Consider the following 24,892-nt stretch of genomic DNA (forward strand, 5'->3'; position numbering starts at 1 on the left):
GCTGTGCTGGCATTATCTCCTTCTGTCACACTTCTATATAAATCATATTAATATTCTCAAATGACATATAATTATTTACAAAATTCCAGATGGCTGGCCTGGCAATATTTCCTTTTGTGACAGATACCATAGCATTGGCTCATACCTCCATGAAAGTCCTTCACCTAGCTATTGAAAATTGTGAAACTCAGATTAAATATGGCTATGCTAGTAAGGGTACTTGAGCCGTTAGCCTAGTAATCTCCTATAAACCTATAAACAATTGTAAAACAACCTCTTGCATGGAGCATGCAATTCAGGCACTGTTCTATTTACTGTGATCTTAGGTAGCCAGTTCAAAACCAACCATTATTTTTTAAACTCAGTTGCATCAGTATGATTGTGAATGTACATATAGTTACCAGTGTTATTACCCAGCTCTCTGCTGTACACATGTATAATTGGGGATTCCTATTATAAGAACTTCTGCTCATTTTTCACAGAGAAATGCTGTATTTGGTACTGATGCTGCCATCTAATAACATTTGGCTTTCCTGAGAGAAGTACTAAGCTTTCTCCTGTGGCATGAGGAAATGTAACAATGTTCAATGTGTTTTTGCCTTAGTAAGGCATGTGTTCGAATCTGTGCTTATCTACACATTGTGCATGACCGCCATTCTACCATCACACTGATGACTGCATTATGCCTCGTATGTGTTTGGGTGCACCTAGCATCAAGCAATGTTGTGTGACATATAACAACAGTCTTTTAAAAAAAATTACAGACATACACAATCCTTACCGTAATAATGTGCTGCAATGCCTTTAACCCCAAAATCTAAAAATTGCAGCAACAATTGTACTGTGTCATGCTCATTGTTCACACTATCATGTAGGTTCTGTTTTCACCTACATGTTCAAAACCTGCACTGAGTGACTGTAAGTGTTGTGTGTCCATGAATAACATCCATCGCTGTTAAGTTTACAATTACTGCACGACATGCCTCCCTATCCCTTTTATCGCATACAAGTTGTTTGCAACACAGTCATATGATATAAAGAGTTCACATAGGTGGTGTCTCACAGTTATGTTAAGGCTTACACTGTGGCAATGTGTTGGTGGACTTGTATAGTTTCATGTTCAATTCCAGCAAAAGCCAACATTAAATGAACGTACTGACATTACACAAACAAGATTGCATTAAGTTATTATTATCCCATTTTTACATTAGACAAGCAAATATAAACACATCTTGTGATTTCGTGTCAGTGGAACAGTTGTTTTGTTAATTTCATGATACGAGTGCTCCTGTGGCACATGCATTGAATACTGACTTATATAGCATTATCTACACAGATAGTGTGTAGTTCATTTCTGGGACAGTGTGTATACAAAAGAACAGAAAAGGTTTCCTTGGCCAAGAAACACTGATACTGGGCTGCTCACAGTTGTGTGAACATTTACATAGGTACCACCTTGTCATCACTCTGGCAAATTAATATTGTACAAATTATCATCAAAATCCCCTTCTTACTTCACTCATTAATTTCAGCCATTTTTGACAAACTCCATTGCTGTCTCCCATGGCAGACATAAACAATACACAGCTCTGTATGATAGGCAGGGATTTGAATCTGATAACATCCATCAGTGTGTCAGATAACTGTTCAAACAGGATTGACTTAGACAAAGAAAGTAGTTACGGCACAGTCAGAGGGCCACATTTTTAAGGCCTCATGCAACAAAGTAGGCGATCCATACCCATTAAAATAGGAAAGTGATGCAAGCCCTTGATGTTTTTCATGAGACAAGCAGTATGCCTATTCCTGTGTTTGATACACAGCTTTTTGATGTTCTGGCATGTGTTCAAGTCTGGCAAGATGCAAATTTATTTATTGATATTTGTTTACCAGGAAAGTCTGACTGGGTTACAAGAGTTCATTTTCTGCAGAGACCCTGGGAGAAAAGTTCCATTTAAGAGAAATAAATATTTTTTCAATGACATTATAGAAAAAACAGTTGCAAATTATAAGTTTCAAAAATAATCAACACTAGTGTAAGATGTAGAGATAACAAAGTATGTTTTAAAGAGAACAATGAGAAAAAGCAAAGAAAACACTATATACATTTCTGGAGAGTGCCTTTCTAGCAATTCACACTAGTAATAAGTAAAAGCCATGTGTTTACTTTTTGTAGCTATAAAGGGTGAGAGAGACTAGGATAGATTAGTATGAATGAGGAGGAGGTGATAAGAAAAGTTTTTGTAAAGTGGTAGAGAGAGTAGGATAGCTAGGAAAAGATGAGGAAGTGGAGATGGGTAGAGAATCTGTACAGATAAGCATGTTGAAAAGTAGACAAGATTTATGTGCAACCGAGGGTATAGCATTAGCAGAGCCATGAGTTTGATAGGCAGCCTTTCATAAGATGTTTGAAGGAAGGATGGTAAGTTACATTTCTAATAACCTGCAGAACAGAATTCCATTTTTTGGCAGCAGAGTAGCAGTAAAGGCTATTTGCAACTGCTTTTTGAGGTTTATAGATAGTGAGAAGTTGCTTATCATTAGAACAAAGGGGTCTGTTTTGGTGACAGGAAGTGAGAATAAAGCTTAGTGAAGGACAGGCATGGCATTTGTAAATGATGTTGCGGGCAGTAGCTAGTTGTATAAAGTCCAGGTATTGGGGTCATTCAAGCCAGCACAAACTTTGAAGGGCCTTGCAGTGATGTGTATAGTATTGTTTATTGGCAGCAAATGTTGCAACATTGTTGTAGCACATTTTAAATTAAGTTTTAACAGATACCTGCAAGTTGGTAAAGATTGCGGCACCATATAAGAGAGAAGGATGGAGGTAAGTGGTTGCTAGGGTAGTTATAGCAGCATTAGTAAGAAACTTTTTATGTCTATAAAGCATGCTAAGTTTCTGGCAATTTTTTTTAAATTATTTTGAATGTGGAGTTCAGATCTCAGGTTTTCATCAATTGTCACATCAAGCAGTATTGTATGGGATACAGTTTCTTTCTCTATATTGTTAAGTGATAACATTTTGAAGCTGCATTTGTCCTACAGATGTGGTTTGGGATAAATAGGAGTACTTATGTTTTTTTGGGGGGTTGAGCAATAATCAGGCATGAAGAAGTCAGTTTTCAACAGAGCTGAAGGCTTCTGGTGTGATTTCAAGAATATGTGCCAGAGTGTCAGATGAACATATTAGTGTTAAATCAGCAGCATTCTGTTTATATGATGCTTGTCTATTAGAGTTATACAGGTCATTAATGAAAATATCTGACTTATCAAAAGTATTTGACATGGTTAACCACCTCAAACGTCTTCAATCACTCTCTACCTTAAACCTCAGTACCTCCTCTATTACATGGCTCAGGAGCTATCTGTCAGGTAGGCAACAAGCAGTACAATGGCAGAAACAAATATCCTCCCTACTGCCTGTTTCCATAGGGGTCCCTTAAGGCTCCATCTTAGGTCCCTTACTCTTCACTCTTTTCACCAATCAACTCCCATCCACCACACCTAAAGCCTCCATTGTCCAATATGAAGATGACACCACTATAATCTGTGCAGCCCCCACACTCAATCACCTTCTCTCCCTAACACAAGAATGGTTCTCACTATCTGAAATGTGGTTTACCAATCACCAGCTCATTCTTAATCAAACTAAAACAAAATTACTCCTCTTCAGCTCTCATAGATTCTTATGCCTAACAAACAACTTTGCCATCACCTCCAACAACAAAACTGTCATTGCCCCATCCACCCACACCAAACTGCTAGGTATAGAAATAGACAGCCACCTCAGATTTGATTTGCACATTGCCCAAACCATACAAAAGTTCACAAAAAACGTGGACTGCTCTACCGTAACAAATACTATCTCTCAAAGCAAACTAAAACAACAATAGCCAGGACACATCTGCTATCTACCTTGCTTTATTTATGTATTTATTTATTGCATTTTGTTTACTGGGATAAGTCCACTGGGCCTAAGAGAGCCCATTTTCAGAGGAGGCCCGAGGAGCAAAGCTCCAACGAGATACAGAAAAAATATAAACATTAATTAGTACAGAAGCAGAAACAGTGTTACAGATAGTAAGTATAGTAACATATACAGAATATATACATAAAAGCAGGAATCTAGATTGTTTGATTACAGCAATATATACAGAAAATATACATTAAAGCAGAATTCAATGAATTCAATCAGATTGGTATAAACAGAGATCAGTATTATTGTACCAGAATCTACAAGTGAAGATAAAAATAAATATGGAGAAAATATCATCAGTCACTAGTAGCAAAAGACATAGGAGTTTAGTAATCATATAAGGAGAGTGAAGAGGTTTGGTTATAGAGCAGGAACATAGCCAGGAAGAGCTGAGATGATTTTTCAGCATTTGTTTGAAGGTGGTGGTGCTGCCTGTGTTTCTTATAGAAGGCGGAAGTGAGTTCCATAGTTTGGCGACGGTGAAGGCATAGAGGAGTTGACCAGCAGGTAAGGTGGGCTTATCTGCTTTTAGAAGGAGATGATTTTCAGATCTTAGATGCCTGCTGGAATGGTATTTGGCAAGTAGAGTTGAAACAGCAGGACATTCTGTGGGTCTGTAGATTATTTTGTGCACAGTAGTTAGTTGGGTGAATGAGAGATGGTGGGGGAGTTCCAGCCACCCTAATTGTTTCAGTGACTTACAATGGTGGGATGAGAATGTGGCCTTGGTGGCAAATTTTGCTATTCTGTTGTAACACATAGCAAGTTTGGATTTTGTAGAATTTCAGATATTAGTGAGGAGAGGGACACCATAAAGGAGAGAGGGTAATAAAAAGGTAGTTGCAAGGGTTTGTCTAGTAGAGAGGCTAAGAAAGTGTTGGTGCCTGTAGAGCATACCAAGCTTTTGGTGTGTTTTTTTGATGTTATTGTTTATGTGTAGGTCAAAGTTAAGGTTTTCATCTGTAATAATGCCTAGTAATTTAGTGTGTGGGACAACTTCTATAGTGGTATTGTCTTGGGCTTGTATAGTGAAGAGTTTTTTATCAAATGGAGTGGTTTTCCTAGGAGTAAAAATTACTAGTTTAGTTTTTTTTTTGGATTTAGGGCAAGATGATTGTTAAGCAACCAAGATTCAGTAGATGTGAGGGCATTCTGAGTAATTTGCTGGAGTTCAGAGCTGGAATTTGCAGTGCATATTATTGCAGAGTCATCAGCATACTGGATTATTGAGCATTGTGTGAGAGTGGTGTGAAAGTTGTTAATAAAGATGCTAAATAAGAGAGGACCAAGTATGGAGCCTTGGGGTACCCCTGTGGATGTACTGAGGAAGGGAGAGTAAGACTGTTGCCATTTGGTGGATTGCTGTCTATTGGAGAGATAGCTGTTGTACCATTGTAGGGTAGGGGGAGAAATGTGGAGGGTGGAGAGTTTAGAGAGTAGGATAGTGGGACAAGGGATTCTTTAATTGATCTGTTAATGTGTATGCTGATGGGATAAGCTATAGAGTTTGCTTTTAGCTGCAGGAAGTGTGGGGTAGATTGTCAGGGGCCAGAGTACAGGGTTTTAGCTTAAGTAAAAGTTTTTTTATTGTGCTGGTGGGTATGGGGGAGAATTTTAGGTTAGGGTTAAGGGTAGACTTGTTTTCTGGGATGATTTGGTCATCAGCTGTCTTGGTGGTGGTGTTGTTAACTATAGGAAAGGTGGTGGTTAGGTTAGCTATGGTGTCAATGAAGTAGGAATTGAAGAGGATAGCAAGTTCAGTGGGAGTTTTTTGTGGGTCAGGGGATGGATTGCTTTGAGAGCCTGGGTGTAATAGTTGGCTGATGGAAGACCAGAGTTTTTGGGGATTATTTTTATGTTGGCTTTGTAGGTGGAAGTAGTGGTCTTTTTTATCAGTGGTTATTAGACGTTTTGCCTGGTTACGGAGTTGCTTGTAATGTAGTAGAGTTGAGGGGTCATTGTTTTTCTGCCATGATTTCCAGATTTTATCCCTTGTGGACATTACTTCTTTGGTGGATTTTGAGAGCCAGCATGCATTGTTATGTTTTATTCGTTTTTGGTGGGTGGGTGCTTGCCTATACAGGATGTCTAGAAATGTTGAGTTAAAGAATTCAACAGCCTCATTAAGTGGTAGGGATTTGAGAGGTTTCCAGTTTACTTTAGCTAAGGATTCATTACATATGGATGATTGGAACTTAGTAAAATTTCTGGTAGATTTGTATTGGTGTTGGCCTGTGGTTGGAGTAGTTTTGCATATGATATATGCTGGGTGGTGGTCACTAATGGTATTAGGTAGTATGCCTGCACTGATGACATCGAAAGGGTGGGATACTAATATCCAGTTTATTGTGGAGCCCCAGTTGTAATTTTTGTGAGGTCTAGTGATGTCTTCAATTAGTTGGGAGAAGTTGTAAAGATTTATGTTTTTTGAGGGGTTGTTGTGGCCTATATCTAGCCAGTCAATATTTACATCACCTAGAATGATGGTTTCATTATCTATATTTTGGGAAGTCCAGGCAAGTATGTTTTCTAATATTGGTATGCTGTTTCCTGGGGGAATATAAATAGCAATTATGCAAATGTTTTTATGGTTGTTAAGTTTTAATATAGAGATTAGTATTTTGGCTGGGGAGAAGTTGGGTGTTGGTTTTGAGTAGGGGATTAATGTGTAATTGCTAGGGAAAAGTACTGCTACTCCTCCTCCTCTCTTGTTGGGTCAATCGACTCTCAGGCATGAGTAGCCTGGGGGGAGAAATTCAGTGTCTTTTATATATGATTTCAACCAGGTTTCAGTAGCTGCTATAATATCTGGGTTGTACTTAGAAATCCAGGCATGGAGTTCAGGTATCTTGTTCCTAAGGCTTTGGAGATTTATGGTTGATAGCATAAGAGATTTGCTAGGTTTACTGGAGCTGAGGGGGGCTGGTCCTGGGTTGGGTTGTACATCACCACACTGGGAAATAGTGCTTTGGCAAATTGTGTAGGTTATACTTCTCAGTTTTTTCCTAAAAATGGTGTAGTTGCTGCTGGTGGTATGATAAGGGGAGTGTCTTTGGAGAGGTAGAATTTTCACATTGCATAGTACAGAGGTATTAGCTGTGAATAAGTTGGGTGGATGTCTGAGTAACTTGATAATTGTGGATTATGGGTGCTGGTTGTACAGGTATGTGCAGGAGGTATGTTGGGTGCCTGGAAAGTTGTGATTATTGTTAGGAGAGAGAGTGTAAGTGAGAGAAGTAAGATCAAAGTAATAGTTGTGATGGACATACTGATGGTTGAGAGCTGTGTGATAATGAATATGAGCAGGATAGAAGTAGTTTAGAGGATGGAGTACTATATGGGCTTATTTAGAAATGGGTGGGGAGGTAGAGTACAATAATGAGGAGGTATAATAGAGGAATAATTAGGGGGGTTATGGGATAGGTGGAAGAGAAGTATGGGATGGGTCAGGCTAGGTATAAGGTTGATGTTATTGGGGGAGGGTGGGGATGGGGGCAGGAGGGAGCAGAGTGAGCATAGCGAACGGAGCGGGTTCAGCCCCACAGGGAGAAGATCTGAAAAAATTATCAGTTTAAAGGTGAGTACTGAGCTTAAAATATCAGTATCTAACAAAAGCTTAATTGAAGTAGCTCTGGAATACTTTAAAACTGCCAAACAGCCCTGTTTATGTGCCCGTAGTGTAAATTAGAGAGGGTTGTGATTAGTCTAGAGACTATGCTGAAAGTAAAAACAAAATTTACTAATGTAAACAGTAAAGGCTTGGGACTGTGTTTGTGTGTGTGTGTGTGTGTGTGTGTGTGTGTGTGTGTGTGTGTGTGTGTGTGTGTGTGTGTGTGTGTGTAAGGCTGATTCAAGGTATTGGCCTAATCTAGTGTCAATTGGCTGGAACCCTTCACTGATGCTGTGCATACACCTCTTAAGCCTTAAAACCTAACAAAAACTAAGTTGCAATTCACCTATTACAACAGAAAAGCTGCAGGGTGTCAGGTTCTTGCTTCCTTGAGTTTTATTTAGTTACGATAGTCAGCTTCAGTGGATGAAGTGGAAAATGTGTATTGTAGTTAATCCCAAATGGGGGTGGGGGTCACGCATGAAAGAAACCCATGCAACTGAAAAATAAAATTAAATAAGGCAGAATTAGTGCAAAAGTTACAGAATGTGAAGTGCAAAGTATGCAAGGTATACAGATAAAAAGTAAAATTGATTAAATTGCATACATTTTCAGCATTAACATGCAGCCTCTGACTGATAACAGCTGTACAATCCAGCAGCGAATACAGACAGGATATATTGCACAAAGCAAGTATGGCTGTTTTAAGGCAATACATTTTACAGCTACGTTATACAATATGAACAGTAACATGAACTACACTCACTTAGCCTTCTACAAAAGCAATTAAAAGTCCAGCCTCTGAGCCTTCTAAGAGCAGTAGCACACAAAGTACAGTTTTGTACCTACCATAAATGTAGATGTTCGAGGATCCACATTGCTGCAGTCCTAACTATTGGGTAGTCCGCTGTCCAGTCGGCCCGAATACCAAATATGGCTGGCGTCGGTCAGGGCGCATTATGACTGACCGCAGTCCGGCCAGGGGGTACTATCGCATGACCGCCGCTTTCTCATATTTCTTGCCCCAGATGTCAGAAGACCCTGAAAGATAAGGCCAAAACCAAAACTCCAAACATACCTGCACCAAAAATATGTACAATATATACAAAATTACCAGAATATAACCTCACCTACACAACCACCCCTAAACACAGAGGGGAAGAGGGAGGAGGGTTTGGACTGCAGCAATGTGGATCCTCGAACATCTACATTTATGGTAGGTACAAAACTGTACTATGTTCTTCATTCCACATTGCTGCAGTCCTAACTATTATTTCGGATCCCAACGCAGAGGTAAGGCAGGCTGGCAAATCATAAGGAAGCAGGAACTGACAACATGCCTTGCAAAATAGCTGTGGCAAAACCAGCCCTAGACTTAGAGTAGAGAGGAAGGTGATAATGCTTAGAGAAAGTATGCACTGAACTCCAAGTAGCTGCCTCCAAAATATCCTTAGTTGCCACCCCTTAGAAATGCTGTTGAAGTGGCAGTAGCCCTAGTGGAATGAGGCCTAATCCCAGCTGGAATCTCCTTGCCATGATGGGAATAACAAAATGCAATGCAAAACCCAATCCACCTAGAAATAGTTTGTTTTGACACAGGCTTGCCCTACTCAAAGCAAAAGAAACAAACAACTGCTGAGACTGCCTAAAATCCTTAGTCCTGCTCAAATAATAACGCAATTGCCTGTGTACATCTAAAGTGCAAAATCTTTTCCCCTTTATTTTGGGGATCTGCATAAAAGTAGGCAAATGAATAGTTTGGTTTAAAGCCACACTAGAAACCACCTTAGGCATAAAGGAAGGATTAGTACGTAAAGATACCCTATCCTTATGAAAAATCAAAAAGGCTCTACCGCCATAAGGGCCTGCAACTCAGAAACCCTTCTTGCAGAAGTAATGGCCAAAAAAGCAGTCTTCCATGACAAGTATTTCAATTCAGCAGTAGCCGCCCAGGCAAAAAGGTTGTAGTAAGTTTCTCCAACACAAAATTGAGATCCCAAGCAGGAGTAGGAGCTCTAATGGGGGGGTTATATTCTTTGCCTCTAAGCTCTACGGGGGGTCTTAAATTGCTTGAACAAAGGATGCGAAAACAATGGTGGGTCACAATCATAGTGAGCTGAAATTGCTGCAGCATGAATCTTAATGGAAGAGAAAGACAAACCTTTGTCCAATAACTCAGTAAGATATTGAAGAGCCACACACAAATTAGGCTCAGAAATCTCCAAATTGTTTGCTGCACTCCAAAATAAAAATCTCTTCCATTTTTCTTTCCACACACTTGTACTAGGTCTTCTGGCTTCCATAATCACATTTAAAACTTGTTGAGGAAGTTGAGACCTGCTGTCTTTCAAAACAGAATATGCCAGGCTGTTAGATGAAGAGAGTGAAGCTTGACATTGAGCAGGTGACCGTCCCTCTGAGACAACAGGTGTGGAATCAAGGGTAAAGGCCATGGAGGCTTCCTTACCAGACTCCTCAGTAATGGGTACCAGTGCTGCGAGGCCAATCTGGAGCTATTAAAATCATCCTTGGCTTGTCTTGTCTGACCTTTAGAAGCACCTTTGGGAGAAGAGGCAGAGGTGGAAAAGCATACACATGAAGATTTTTCCAACTGAAAGAAAGAGGATCCACTTTCCAAGCTGTGTGATGAAACCTCTTTGTGCAAAACTTTGGCAGCTGGTGGTTTAGTGGAGAAGCGAACAGATCTATGTCTGGAGTTCCCCATGACACTGTCAATTTTGAAATACATGAAGATCCAGTTTCCACTCGTGGGGATCCATGATTTGTCTGCTTAACACATCTGCTAAGGAGTTCTGTGCTCCCGCAGAAACCTTGCCTGAAGAGTTAGTTGCAAGCTGGCGCAGTCTCCCCAAAAAATCATTGCCTGCACAATGGGTAAGAATGTGTTCCCCTTGTTTGTTGATGTACCACATGACAGTTGTGTTGTCTGTTAGAATCAACACCTGCCCTGGAAGAAGTAATTCCTTGAAAGCCATTAATGCAAACTGGACTGCTAACATCTCTTTCATGTTGATATGTAGATGCTGTAGTCTGGCAGGCCACTTGTCTTGTATCCACTTTCCATTTAGATGAGCTCCCCAAGCAATGTCTGAGGCATCTGTCGTTAGAATCTGACTCGCCTCTGGCCGGGTCACAGAGAGTCCCTTGTTTAGGTGACATTCCTGAGCCCACCACAAAAATTCCTTTTGAATGCAAGGTATTATTTGAATGACAGTGTCCAAATCCTGGCAGTGCTGTGTCCATACATTCTTGAGATACCATTGCAGCTTCCTCATATGCAGTCTGGCATTGGGAAGCACCAGAATACAAGATGCCATGAACCCTAAGGCTTGAAGGACTGTCCTTGCAGTCAGCCCGGACTGAAGAGATAGTTGATGGAAGTAACTGGAAAGATTCTTTTGTTTGTCCGGGGTTAAAAGGCCATCTGGGCTGCTGTATTCAGTCTCACACCCAGAAAGCACATGTCTTGAGAGGGTACTAGACTGGACTTTATTTCGTTCACAGAATACCCTAGGCATCTTAGCACTGCTATGACATATTCCAAATGCTGTAGAAGGTCTTCCTTTTCTTGAGCCAGAATCAGGCAGTCGTCCAAGTAAGGATAGATTTGAATTCCTTTTAGCCTGAAGTAAGCTATCACTGGAGCCAGAACCTTTGTGAATACTCTGGGCGCAGTAGATAAGCCAAAGGGCAATGCAGAGAACTGATAATGAGAATTTCCAGCTCGATACTTCCTGCAACTTAGTCTTATAGGCACATGAAGGTAAGCTTCCTTGAGATCTAAAGTTACCATCCAGTGATCTTTGCCCAGCAGAGGTAAAAGCTGTTGTAACGTCAACATTTTGAACTTGGGAATGTCCAGATAAGTGTTGAGGATAGATAAATCCAAAATTGGTCTCCATGTGTTCCCCTTCTTTGATACTAGAACAGGCGAGAATAAAATCCTAGGCCCCTTTCTGGCACAGGAACTGGCTGAATGGCCCCTATTTGGAGCAACAGAGAAATTTGCTTGTGAGCCTCTGTTCTTTGTAGAGGAGGAATGTCTGGCATGCCTTTGAAAGGAGGCAAGGTATGGAAATAAAACCTGTAACCGTGGTGAATGATATCCAGAACCCATCTGTCTTGGGTAATTAAATCCCAATTTTCTTTGAAAAGAGACAGCCTTCCTCCCAAAGGTGCTGCCAGGCGAGAATGAACTGGCAGCTGAAAAGGCAGGTCATTGGGTCTGCTTACGAAAGGACTGACCCCTGCCCTCACCAGAAGTCTGAGCAGGGGAACTCCTGTCCCAGGCCTAGGGGAACTCCCTGTCTGCTAAAGAACCTTGAGCTCTGCCCCTACCATGTCTAGACCTACCCCTAGACTGGGAATCATAAGCAGGATAAGTCCATCCCTTAGTAGGCCAATTTCTACTAAACTTCGGAGCTGCACCTGCAAAAATCCTTAACAGTTTGCATAGACTTAGCCTTGTCCTCCATTTTCTTTAAAACTGCTTCCACAGGCGAACCAAACAACACATCAGACTGTAAAGGAGCATCCAAAATCCTTGTTTTAACATGCTCAGCTAAATTCTGATCTCTCAACCAGGCGTGCCTACGAAAGAACAGAACCAGTGGCAGCCACCCTCGGGAGGCCTGCACAGCATCAAAACCACACTGCAAGGAATGTTTACCCACCTGTTCAGACACATGAACTAAATCCTGCAACTCTTTACACTCAATACCTTCCGCCAGAGCATCCACCTTAGATTTCAATTGTGAAAGGAGATAATTCTGATATTTTAACATGTGAAACTGACAATTCAACGCCCTCATGGCTAAAGTGGAAGAAGTATACACTTTCTTTCCCCATCTATCCAAAGCCCTTGCCCCTTTATCAGGAGGGACAGGATTTTTAACAACAGAGGCCTTCACACCTTTAGGCCCCTGAGAGACAGTTTCGGGTCTGCCCTAGGACTCTTAAAAGATACTTATGAGCTTCAGGCACCCTATAGTACCTATCCGGTTTAACTGGGGCAGGAGGCAAAGAATCAGGATTCAGGAAGCCTCTGCAAAAACATCTTCCACCACATTCAGAACAGGAGGTATAGCTAAAGGCCTATGCTGGGGTAAAACAAGAATTCCCTAAGCCTCTTCCTGGAATCAGAGAAATCTTGACCTTCCCATTTAAAATGCTCCCTCATGGAATGCAGAGTCTCTGAAAATGAAAAATCCTCAGGAGGAGAAGCTGAAGGAGTAGAATCATCCACATCAGAATCAGAATAAGGAGGATACTCCTGCAAGTCTTCAGCCAAGACTCAGAAAACATTGCTCAAAACTCTCAAACTCAGGTTCCACCCTAGGCCTCTTATCAGGAGGGGCATAGAACCTCTAATCATAGTAATCAAATCCTCTGCCATTTTAAGCATATGTTTCTTAGGCAAAGACCCTGAAGCACTAGGAGAAACCCCACTGAAGCTAATCTTGGCCTGCCTCTCAAAGAAGCCTTGGAAACAGAGGGGAGGCTCCACCCACTAGAGGGAGGCTCTCACCCTAGGGAAGAACAGCCACCTGAGAAGCCCCTCAGCCTGGCCTACTTCCTGAGAGGATACATCCTGTAACAGTAAAGTCTCTCCCTGAGACTCCAAAGAAACTCCTGCAGAACCTCCCGGCTCCACTTTTCTAAAGAACCCGAACGCGTCTCTGGGACTGGTTCTTCCCACTCTGCTTCTTCTGCTTTGTCCCTTGCGCTTTTTTGGGCGGCGCGTCCATCCATCCGGCGGCATCCTGGCAGAACCTCCGGCTCACTGAGCCTTCTAAAAAGAGCGTCTGGGGGGACTGGTTCTTTCTTCCCTCTAAAACTTTCTCCTTTGTCCTTGCGCTTTTGGGCGCGGGCGGCGGCGTTTATAATTACAATGCTTCCCAAAACTAACCTGGCACAGTCTAACCTTCTCTTAATAGTGCGTTTGTTAAATCTAGCACAAGAGCGGCATCCAACAACGTCGTGGCTCAGGCCCTAAACAAGGTATACACAAAGTATGGTAATCCCTATGAGGTATCTGTTTCCCACAAGAAATACAGTTATTCACTTTTCTGACATCCGGTTAAATACTGAGGCAAGAAAAACCAAAATATTTTTATTCGGTCTGAAACTCTGACTTCAGAAACTTTCAGAGCGCCAACCTGCACTCAAAAAATTGCTGCATCGGACCATGCGGGCAAAACTGAAGAAGATATGACGTCGGTCATGCGCGCGTACCCTGGCGTGGCGACGTCTCTCTAATGCGCGCCCGACGGCGTCAATCCAGCCTACTTTGGTATTGGGCCGACTGGACAGCGGACTACCCAATAGTTAGGACTGCAGCAATGTGGAATGAAGAACATCAGGAATGCTTACAGATGCAGACAGAACACACATAAGATTTGCAAGCAGTTAAAAGGATGCCTGGCAGATGTATAATTAAGCTCTACTATCATGAAATAAGATAGACATATAAGTAGTTTGTCAGTTAATACAATAGCTAGCTCTCAAAGCATATAGGAGTTTTGAACATTGGTTACAACTCAGCACCATCAAATGACTCAGCAGTTAACAGAAATAACCAAATAATTCAGAAGTTAAACAGTAATAAGACAGTAATGTATACCAACTCTAATAGAAATGTAGCACTGCTCTGCTTACTAGCTGTGCATGCACAACTTCCCATGTGCTCACAAACCTTCGTAAAACAGATCTAAGCAAACTTGAATCCTGCTATAATAAGATAGCTAGATTTGCCACAGAATCACCTTACAAAACACATCACTGTGAATCTCTCAACAAGCTTAACTGATTAGAACTCCCTCTATTACTGCAATTAAATTAACTGTCACTAGCACACAAAATATTAAATCACTCAGACAAAATCCCAGCTCTTCAACATCTTATACATCCCCACACCAGAACTAGAATCCTGAGATCTAGCACCCAAAATCACCTAGAAGTCACCAAATTTAACAATGAGGCAGGAAAAGCTGTCTACAGCTACTCAGTCTCTAAACTCTGGAACTCCTTCCCTACCTGCCTAATAACCAACAACACTACCACTCAGTTTATGAACTCCTTAAAGTTCACTTCATGAACAACAGGCTATGCTCCTGTCTCACCCCAGGATAAAAAACTTAGATTACAAATAACTCCCATACACCACAATAATAATTGTTATTCTCTCACCCTATCAACAGTCCAGTCATGACCACAGGCAATGAAATGCCTTTAACTCCCAAAAATCACTACCAACTACATCTCCAACAAGTCCAATAACCACTGGATGGCTATGTATAGCTTGTCATATTCGGAATGTGTAATGTAATGCCCTACCTAATGATGTTCTTACTTAGCAATATGCTGTCATTTCATTGCAATATTAGTTTTGCCTCTAAAGAAAAGTTAATTCAAAATCTGTATGATGTTGTGAATGTATGTTCTTGGAGCTTTTCTCCCTGGGCCTCTGCTGAAAATGGACCTGTGTCCAGTCGGACTTTCCCGGTTATCAAATGTAAAATAAAATAAAATAAAAAGTAAAATAAATATTAAAGAAAAGTGGACCAAGAATTGAGCTTTGGGGTATGCCAGTGGTAATGGGGAGGTAAGGAGAGAAAGTATGTTGCCATCTAACAGTTTGCTGTCTATCAGATAGGTAGTTTTTAAACCAGTGAAATGAAGGCGAGGATAGGCCGAGATGGAGCAGGTGTTGAAGGAGCTTGCTATGTGAGATGGTATCAACAATTTTGGACAGATCCAGAAATATGGAAGAGATAAGTTTGACAGAGTCCCTTTTCTTGTTTATATTATTTAGAAAGGATAATAGTGCAGTACTTGTACTCTGTCTAGGGCAGAATCCACGTTGAATACTAGTTAAGAGCTGTTCTGAGAGGAGATAGTGAAGAAGCTGATTGTGATTACATTTTTCTAAGATTTTTGAGAAAGGCAAGAAAATTGCAATGGGACAAAAGTTAGAGACTTCAGTAGAGTTTCCTCCCTTGTGTAGTTGGATGACATATAATCTTTTCCAAATAGCTTGGAAATAAGACTCCCCTATGGATCTGTTGATTAAGATAGCTACTGGGTAAGATATGGTTTCTTTTGCGATCTTCTGGTATTCAGGTCTGAGGCTGTCTGCAACTGTGGACTAAAGTTTAAGTTTAAGTAGCATTTTTTTTATTTTTTACAAAAGATATTGTTACAGGTTTTAAGGTAAAATTGTCAACATTTGTGGCACGTATGCCTGTGTAACAACCTCAATTACCATAAACTTAAAAGTGTTTTCATCACCCACCTCCATGGTATGTTTGGATAGTGCATTCATTGTTACCCTCATAGAAATGTCATACAGATGGTCCCTAATTCGATCCCGTAGTCTACGTGTGGTCATACCAACATAGATACATGGAGGAGCGATTAAGAATAGAGTTGAGGGAAGGGAATTGGAATGGATCATAACAATACGTGCCAATTATGGCAGGGGTTTGAATGAGAAATTGTCCATCCACCCTAAGCTGTTAGACAGACCCCTACCCAGATAAGATATTATTTGTATATATTTTTTATACATATTTTTATATATATTTTGATTATGATTTTTATAATTAATTTTTACCATGAATTTTTATTGTTGTCATGAAAGTTTTATGGCATATATGAAGGTTTGAGTTTATTGTATAGTTGGTTTAGATGCTGTGACTTTAAGAAGTTGTTCTTAATTGGATGTCTTTTGTTATTGGCTATGCAGATATTTAAAAATGATGATGCATTTCCTGTTTGTATTGTCTGATGAAGTGGCTTTGATGTGAAAGCGCTCACTTGTTCTTACATTAAAGTTATATGATTTTCCTGTTATATATGATATTTTTATTGGAGCACCAACTTACCTTCACTACCTTCTGGGTTTGGACATATATATATATATATATATATATATATATATATATATATATATATATATATATATATATATATATATATATATATATAGGAAGCACACAAAGAAAATAATGAGTATTGAATGTATGTAGTTATATATTTATTTATGTATTCATATTTTGTGTTTATCCACACATCATTTAACTGTTTATTTTTTTACTAGGTAAGAGAGCTGTCATAGAATGCATTTCTCTCATGAAGCTTGCTCACTATAAATCAAGAAATCAATAAAAGAAGGTAAAAGAGAGTGCATTGTGGAGAAAACTGCTAGATTTTCTTTTGCCTCCCAAAACTTCCAGTTTCATCCTTTCTAAAATGCTGGAGAAATGTATTCATGCTCAACTACTGCAACAACTATAGCCTACTATCTACAAACCATCATGATTTTTCACATGCCGTAGTACTGAAATTGCTCCACTGGCATTTTTTAATGCAATATAGCAACACAGAAATTATGAAAAATTAAGTGTCTCCATCTTTCCAGAGCTGTCCAAAGCAATTGACATAACTTCCATTCAAAACTTAAAAAACTGTATGGACATGGCCTCTCCCAAACATCTACAACGTGATTTTATTGCTATTAAATAAAAGTGTGTTATGTGAATAGATGTTCATTCTACCTATTTTCCTCTATATCTAGGAGTTTACCAAGGGTCCATTCTCCATCCCCTACTAGATAATATATATTTTAAATGGATTATTCACAGTTTCTGGTCATTCACTTCTAAGACAGTATGCAGGTGAACTGACACTCGTTTACTCTACCACCTGTATCCCTGATCAACAGGCCAATGCTCAGAAATTCACTTCCTCATTTCTAAATATCAATAAGCCCAAGTTAATGTTATTCACTCCAAAATCTAATATAGACATTCAAATTAGTTTGTAGTCACATCATGAAATACACCCGAGATAGTATTAATCACATGAAACTTCTTGCAGTAATCGTAAATAAAAACTTCAACTTCAGACTTCACATTGAAAAACCAGACACGCTTATAAAGATTAACACCTTGCCTCACAAATTCAAGAAGAAAAAACATAACACCTACACATTTGCTACCAAAGCTACTTTATGCTATCCACATTTTCACCAACTTAAACTCCACCCAAATTATCAAACTTGAGCAGTGTTAAAATAAAATAGCTAAGTATGCAGGTAACATCTGCAACAGGACACATCACTGTACAAACTCCAGACAATAAAATGGATGGAATTGACTAACTACTTTAAGATCTACACATCATTTTTCAAATCATATGGGCAAAATAACTAACATTGTACTATCTCAGCTTAAACTCTGCTAGAGAATCTCTCATTTACTCTCAACTTCAGCCTTTTTTCCCTAGCCAAAGATGTTCTCCCTAAACTGGAATATGATCTCCCTTTTATTACCTTTTACTTAGCACAAAATTCCCAAAAGACTTTAGAGCACAGAAATTAAAATAAAATATGGAGATTTCCCAACAGCAGATTTCACCATTTTAACTTCCTACAATGTTTAGAATGGCTTTCAGTCACGGAAATGTCAACTCTTATTCCCAAAATACTAAATAATCCTGGGGATTCAATTAACTCTGTGTAGGCTTACTGCAATCCCTACATGGAGTTTATGTGTTTGCACAGTGAGCATCAGCGCTAATTACATATGCATGCAGCTCACCATGTTTAAATGTAAACAAGTGACCAGCAACAGTGTTGTCAGCCAGCAAACCACGTATAGCAATATGGACAGCAGCAGACATGTAAACCTGTTTACTCATGGGAAAACTAGGTCTACAGGATTGCACAAAATGCCAAAATGATTTCCAGGGATATTGATAAAGCAATGTATATACTTCCAGAACATTACATAAAAGAGTATACAGTGCAGAGTATTGTGGAAACCTGTGTCAGGCATACTGAATAAAAGTTGTGTAAATGAACAGTAAGGGTACATAGACTCCATTATACATAAGTAGCCAGGAAAAGTGCATATATTGAAAAGGGACACAGATGAATTGTAGGAATAAACACAGGGGAACAGGACAGGTGAAACATGATAATGTACAGCAGATGAGGGCATATCAATGAATACAGCTGTAGCATGAACAGTAATCACATATTGACAAGATATAGTATAGACTGCATGGTTATTGTATATTATGTCACTGTCACACAAGGTGACATATTAATGGAGTGGGCATTTTGTGATGTAAGCATTCTGACATGAACAATGGACATGACATATGTCAGGGATGGTATAAACAATAGGGGTTAGGTGCATATTGTGAAGCTGTGCAAACAAAGTTGTCTGAATATGAATGCAATGTCAGCATAGGTCTCAACCAAGTAGGATACGTAGTAGCAGGTTTATAGACAACAACAGAGAGAAGCATGCACAATCAGGGACAATATCACAATAATACCACCAGTAATCCCATGTCGTTCACATAATATATGTGATTGTGAGTAATCACAGATAGTTCTCCAAGAACATACTTGTACAACTATTATGATTTGTAGGCAATCTCTGATGGGATGTAAGCATACCTCCCTCAAAATGTAAAATCTACTGGAGGTGTTCGGAGGGACACTGTTACACCTTTATTAGAAAAACAAGCAATCCTGGTCTACTCATAGGGGTGTGTTGTCTGTGCTGTAATTATTTTGTGCATTTGCATTAATAATTAATTCCACCATGAGTTTCCTTCATCTACTATGTCCCCATGGCTGTGGAATCAATCCTCTGGATGTGTTGATACTGGATGCACTATACCAATACCACACTTGGATTCAATGATTGTCCACAATTTGCAGTCCTCCACAAAGCTGCTTGGAGAAAGGATGTGTAAGTCAGTTTGATGTCTGACATGTAAATATTGAACTGGAAAGGGCCTATCACAGATCCTTGAGGTATGGGTCTGGTCACTGGACTCGAGCTAGAGGTGGCTTAACATGATGCTACATATTTTTCTATCACTTATGTGTTCCAGTTATCTACCTACTTGGTGACATAGGTGTTTATGACCACTTGTGGTAGTTTCTCTGTAATACCTGACTTTTCATTTGTGTCAAATGCCTTGGCCAGGTCAAGTTACACAGGATGATGTTGTTGTCATCATACATGCCCTTGGTAATCTTCTTGAAGACAGTGAGTAGCTGTAACAGACATGATGTAGCCTGAACAAAGCAAATGTGGGTTTAGTACACAGTTAAGATATTATGTGTGTCCTTTTAGAGAAGGTCCATGATGACTGCTTGGCCTACCTTACAGATGAGGAGAGTCAGAATGGGTCTATAACTCCACACATCAGGTGATGGTCTCCCTGAGTCAGAAGGATGCATGTTGCTGTACACCTTTCAATGGAAACATCGGCTATCTGAACCCTGTCTTGAAGTACTGATCCATCTGTGTCTGGTAGGTCAGGTTATAAGTCACGCTATAAGCAAACTGTGATGTTGTCAGAGTGCATTGTTTCTGTTTTATTAGCTGTAGAAATTGCACAAATGTGCTTCTCTGCTGAGAATAAAAACTGACTAATGTTTGCATGTACACTTTGCCTGATGGCCAGTGCAGCAGGGTGGTGAAATGTGAGACAAACTGTCAGCTAGCAGATTGTCTATGTCCTCTGGGTGGATATGTGTGCTGACATCCACACACAAATGTGTGCTTAGTTGTGCATTCCACTTAACATTTCATATGCATTGAAATAAATGATTTGTGACAAAACCTCCATAGAGCCTTGTTCATTCATCACATTTCACACACTGTTGCTATGCACATAGCAGAACAAATGTATCAATGGCACATACTTACATCACTTGCACAACATATGCCTATATGTGTTTCACAGGCAAGCTGTGTTTGAGAGGCCCAATGTCATATCAGGAAACATTAGAGATCAGTTGTTTGTGGCTCATACAGAACCTTTCCTGACTTAATTGCTAATAGTCACACAATGGTGGTGCTGACCACATCAATAATCCTTGAGTGTAGCAACACAAATGCACATACAAGGGATTCCACAAGGTTGCAATTGCATCAAAATAAATGGTACATTGGTCGTGTATACCACAGCAGTTGTGTATATCACAGCATAACAACCATGTGTATGAGACAAGACATATATATGACCATGTAATCAATATGAACTGATATTGATGTCAAGTCACTGAGCATTTAATGATGTTATGTAGACACATCCACACCTGTGCCATACTGCAAGTGTCACTGTGATGGTGTAATTTGAACTGTGTAGAAGGTTGATCTGCTCTACTACAACAACACATGTCCTAATACACCACCAGTATGCTGTTATAGAAGGACCATGTACTGCAATGTCATCAATGGCCACAAATACATTATCTGACATCACAGTTTGTAAGATCCTTTTGAAGCCATAATAATGCAGTCATGTTGTATATCTAATTGTACTGAATCAAATGTGCAGAGAAGGCAGATGTGCAAAGTGGAGAATTATGCATGGGAATATATATATATATATATATATATATATATATATATATATATATATATATATATATATATGTATATTTTTTTTTTTTTTTTTTTTGTGCGACAGGTGTTTTTTTTTTTTACTTCAGTAAGAGAGGAGTGTTGGGTAAGGGACATAAATATTTCTGGGTTAGGTAAGTAGAGTCAGTGAGGAAGCAGATGCAAACAAACTGGACAAAATGACACAGGGATGGTGAGAGACAAGACAGGATGGGGACACATAATTGGGTTTAGGGAGGAGACAACGGATGCCCATGCCCATCAAATGGGGATAGTGAGAATCTTGTTCTCACCTGCAGGACTGTCATCATTGTGCCTTACTCCACTGGCTTTTGGAGTGCGTGGCATCTTCTCCTACAGACCAGAAAAGAGAGCATCCTCTCCATCCGGCATAGGCATGCACCAATGGGGATGTGCATGACCCCACATACCAAGCCTGGCAACTCCTGGCAAGTGATAAAATCCCCACCTCTGCTAGTACACCCAGAAATTACCACAGCACCACCTGCCAGGGTAGTGCTACCTGATGTTTTGGGCTCAGGTAGTGTTGGGGCAGTGGAGGCCGTACTGCCAGGTTAAGTGTCAGATGTGCTGAGCATAAATGCAAAGCTGGTGGAGTGGGGGCAGGCTGAGCCACAGGGAATGGACAACATCCCTGTGCCTTAAAGCATTTTGTAATTTGTCAGAGATGGATGACATGGAAATGTTTTGACAAAACACATAAATATAAAAAGGAGACATATGGGTTGGGTAAAAGAGAGGAAAAAAAGATAATTAGTGCCATCATATGAGACATACAATGCATTATTACAATAATAAAGTATTTATCTCTGCTTTTACAGTTAAATATACTTCTAAATAACTACAAACTATGACTAATCATTGCTCAAAGTAATCCTTGCAATGTGCATATATTGCACATATGCTTGGTCAAATTGAACAGAATAAGTTAACAGCAGGGCATTTATGTCACTTTACTGTAATGTTTTGAAAGGGCTTTACTATATATTTCCAACCTTTGGTATTTGAACCCACAACATCTAACTACAGTATTAAACTTGACTCCTACAGTTGGCTTGTGCAACAGACTGAAGCTTGCATGCTTGCTTTTACAGTTATGATATGCATGTTTAGTGTGTGCTACTGTATAGAAGAGCAATACCTTAGATAAAGTAATAGTATGTTGTGCTGCATACATACCCCTTGCTTCCCTCAGTCTCTGTAGATGTTCAGCATGGACCTCACTATTTGTTATGATCTCTTGGTTGGCTGTGGAATAAAAAGAAGAGAACAAGAGAAGAGCATTAAGCACACCGATCTGTCAAATATGCAGCTGCCTATCTAGTTTTAATTCTCTTTTTCATGTGTACATACACAACTGTGGGATGTCAGCAGTCCTAAACTCATCCAGCCGCTGGTTGAGTGTATCCTGCTTGCACCTTTTGAGATCATTATAGTGATGCCTACACTGAACTCCAGTGCGTGAAATGTCAGTTACACTGGAGACAGCCTTGGCCAGACTATTCCAAACCACATACTTGTTCTGGGAGCTGGTATAGTCCCCAACAAGAACCTAAATTGAAACCTTACCTTCTACCATCAGACATGTCAGACCAGGGAAAACAGCAATAGTTAAGAATGATTTCCTGCCAAAGCGTGTCATCGCATTTACTACTAGTGAGAAAACTTGAACAACCAAACACCCCCAGTTTGCATGACGTTAAGCACAGAGCAACAGTGCCAAATGGAGAGGAAAGCAGATTATGAACAAAGAAGGATAATGTGACAATTGGCATTGGTTTCTGGGTTGGATGCTGCTGTTCCTGCAACTTGATTTAACTTTGCAGACATGTATTGTGGGTGCAAATTATATATCCTGACACAGTTTTTGTGTGGCTTTACACACTGATAAAATTAATTTGTACAATGTGAGATTCAAACCTGCACATTAGAAACACAACATATTTTTCCACATAGCTGATTTTTTTATCCTTGCCACAGAAGAAATGTTTGTTGACTATCCTCATTAATTTTATATATATATATATATATATATATATATATATATATATATATATATATATATATATATATATATATATATCTGGTTTTGCCACCCAAGAAAATTATTTTCCTGTGCCCCTGTCAAGCAGAGCCACAGAGGTGACCCCGGGGTGAATTTCCTATTTCCCATCCAATCATCAAGATTTTTCTTGAAGAGTGCTAATGAGGAGCTTTGTTTGATATAGATAGATAGTTTGTTCCAGAGTATGGGAAGTCTCTGGAAGAGGAATCTATCCCTTCAGCATGTTCTATTTATTGTGGTGACAAGGTTTAGGTCCCTAGAGCGTGTAGCTCAGAGGGATTGGGATTTCTTTAAGTGGAGCATGTCTGACAGCTCTGGATTTGACATAGCTTTGTATGTTAGGCAGAGATTACCTCTGAGTAGGAGATATACAATGGAGTAAAGCTGGAGTTTTTTGAGACAGTCTGCATAGGGCATCTGTTTGAGGCCAGTAATCCTCTTTGTGAGGTATTTCTGCAGCCTTTCCAGTTGTTGTAGATGTCTTGTGAGGTACATACCAAAAGGGGCATTGTACTCTATAATGGGTCTAATGAATGACGAGTAGAGGGGAACAATGACCTCTTTTTTCCTGGATGATAAACCTTTTGTGATGAGTTGTGCCACCTAGAAGGATTTCCTGACTACTGTGGTGATGTGATTATCAAAGGAGAGACTACTGTCCACCTGTGTCCCAAGGTCTCTTATCACACTTTCGGTGTTAAGTAGACTACCACCTATGTGGTAGCTCATGGGTACAGAGTTTTTACCAAAGGGGATGACAATGCACTTTTTGGCATTCAGCTTGCCACCATGGCTTTGACACCAGGCATCTGTTTCAGTGAGGCCCTTTTGTAGGATGTCCACATCATTAGGAGTTTCTATTATGGCTCCTAGTTTGAAGTCATGTGCGAACTTCATTAGCCAAAGACCTTCTATGTTACCCTGTACTTCAGAAAAGTAGATACCAAACAGAAGAGGACCCAGGACTGAACCCTGTGGTACTCCACTTGTCACTGTCAGTGAGTCAGTTGGCAACCCATCTTGTGACATAGGGATTTATACCTTGTTTAGTGAGTTTACCTATAATTCCAGAGTGGGGGATGGTGTCAAAAGCCTTGGCAAGATCTGGATATGCTGTGTGAACCACCTTATCCTCATCTACGGCTTTGGTGACTGCTTCAAAGAAGTCTATCAGGTTTAGGAGACATGATCTGCCTTTTACAAACCCGAACTAGGTGGGGTCCAAATTGTGGAGATTGCCAATGTCTTTGTTTATAAGTTCCATGATAATACGTTCCATGGCCTTGCAGACCAGGCTCATTAAGCTAATGGGGCGGTAGTTCCCGGGGTCCATGGTGGCTCCCCTTTTGTGGAGAGGGATAACCATCGCTGTGCACCATTCAGTGGGCACAAAGCCTGAGGTGAAGCTATGATTGAACAGGGTGCTTAGGTGGGATGCCAATTCATTCTGTAGTTCGTGTAGAACGCAGCCTGGGATGTTGTCAGGGCCCATGGATGCTGTGTTCTTGGCTTTGGAGAGTGTGGTTTTTACCTGTGCAGCCATGATTACAGGAACTTTGCATTCTTCCAGTATAGAGATGGGCCCTTTAGGGGGTGAGACGGGGTAAAGTTAGCACTGAATCTATCTGCCAGGATGTTGGCAATATCAGTTGGTTCTGTATATTTAGTGCCATTGTGCTGTAACTCAGAGCAGATCTGAGTGTTGCCATTGAGATTCTTGACATAGCTATAGAATGCTTTGTGGTTGTCTTTAGAATTAGTGG

The sequence above is a fragment of the Protopterus annectens genome, chromosome 4.part0 (genome assembly GCF_019279795.1).
Source record: "Protopterus annectens isolate FY-2018-M chromosome 4.part0, PAN1.0, whole genome shotgun sequence".
NCBI classification, from domain to species: domain Eukaryota; kingdom Metazoa; phylum Chordata; order Ceratodontiformes; family Protopteridae; genus Protopterus; species Protopterus annectens.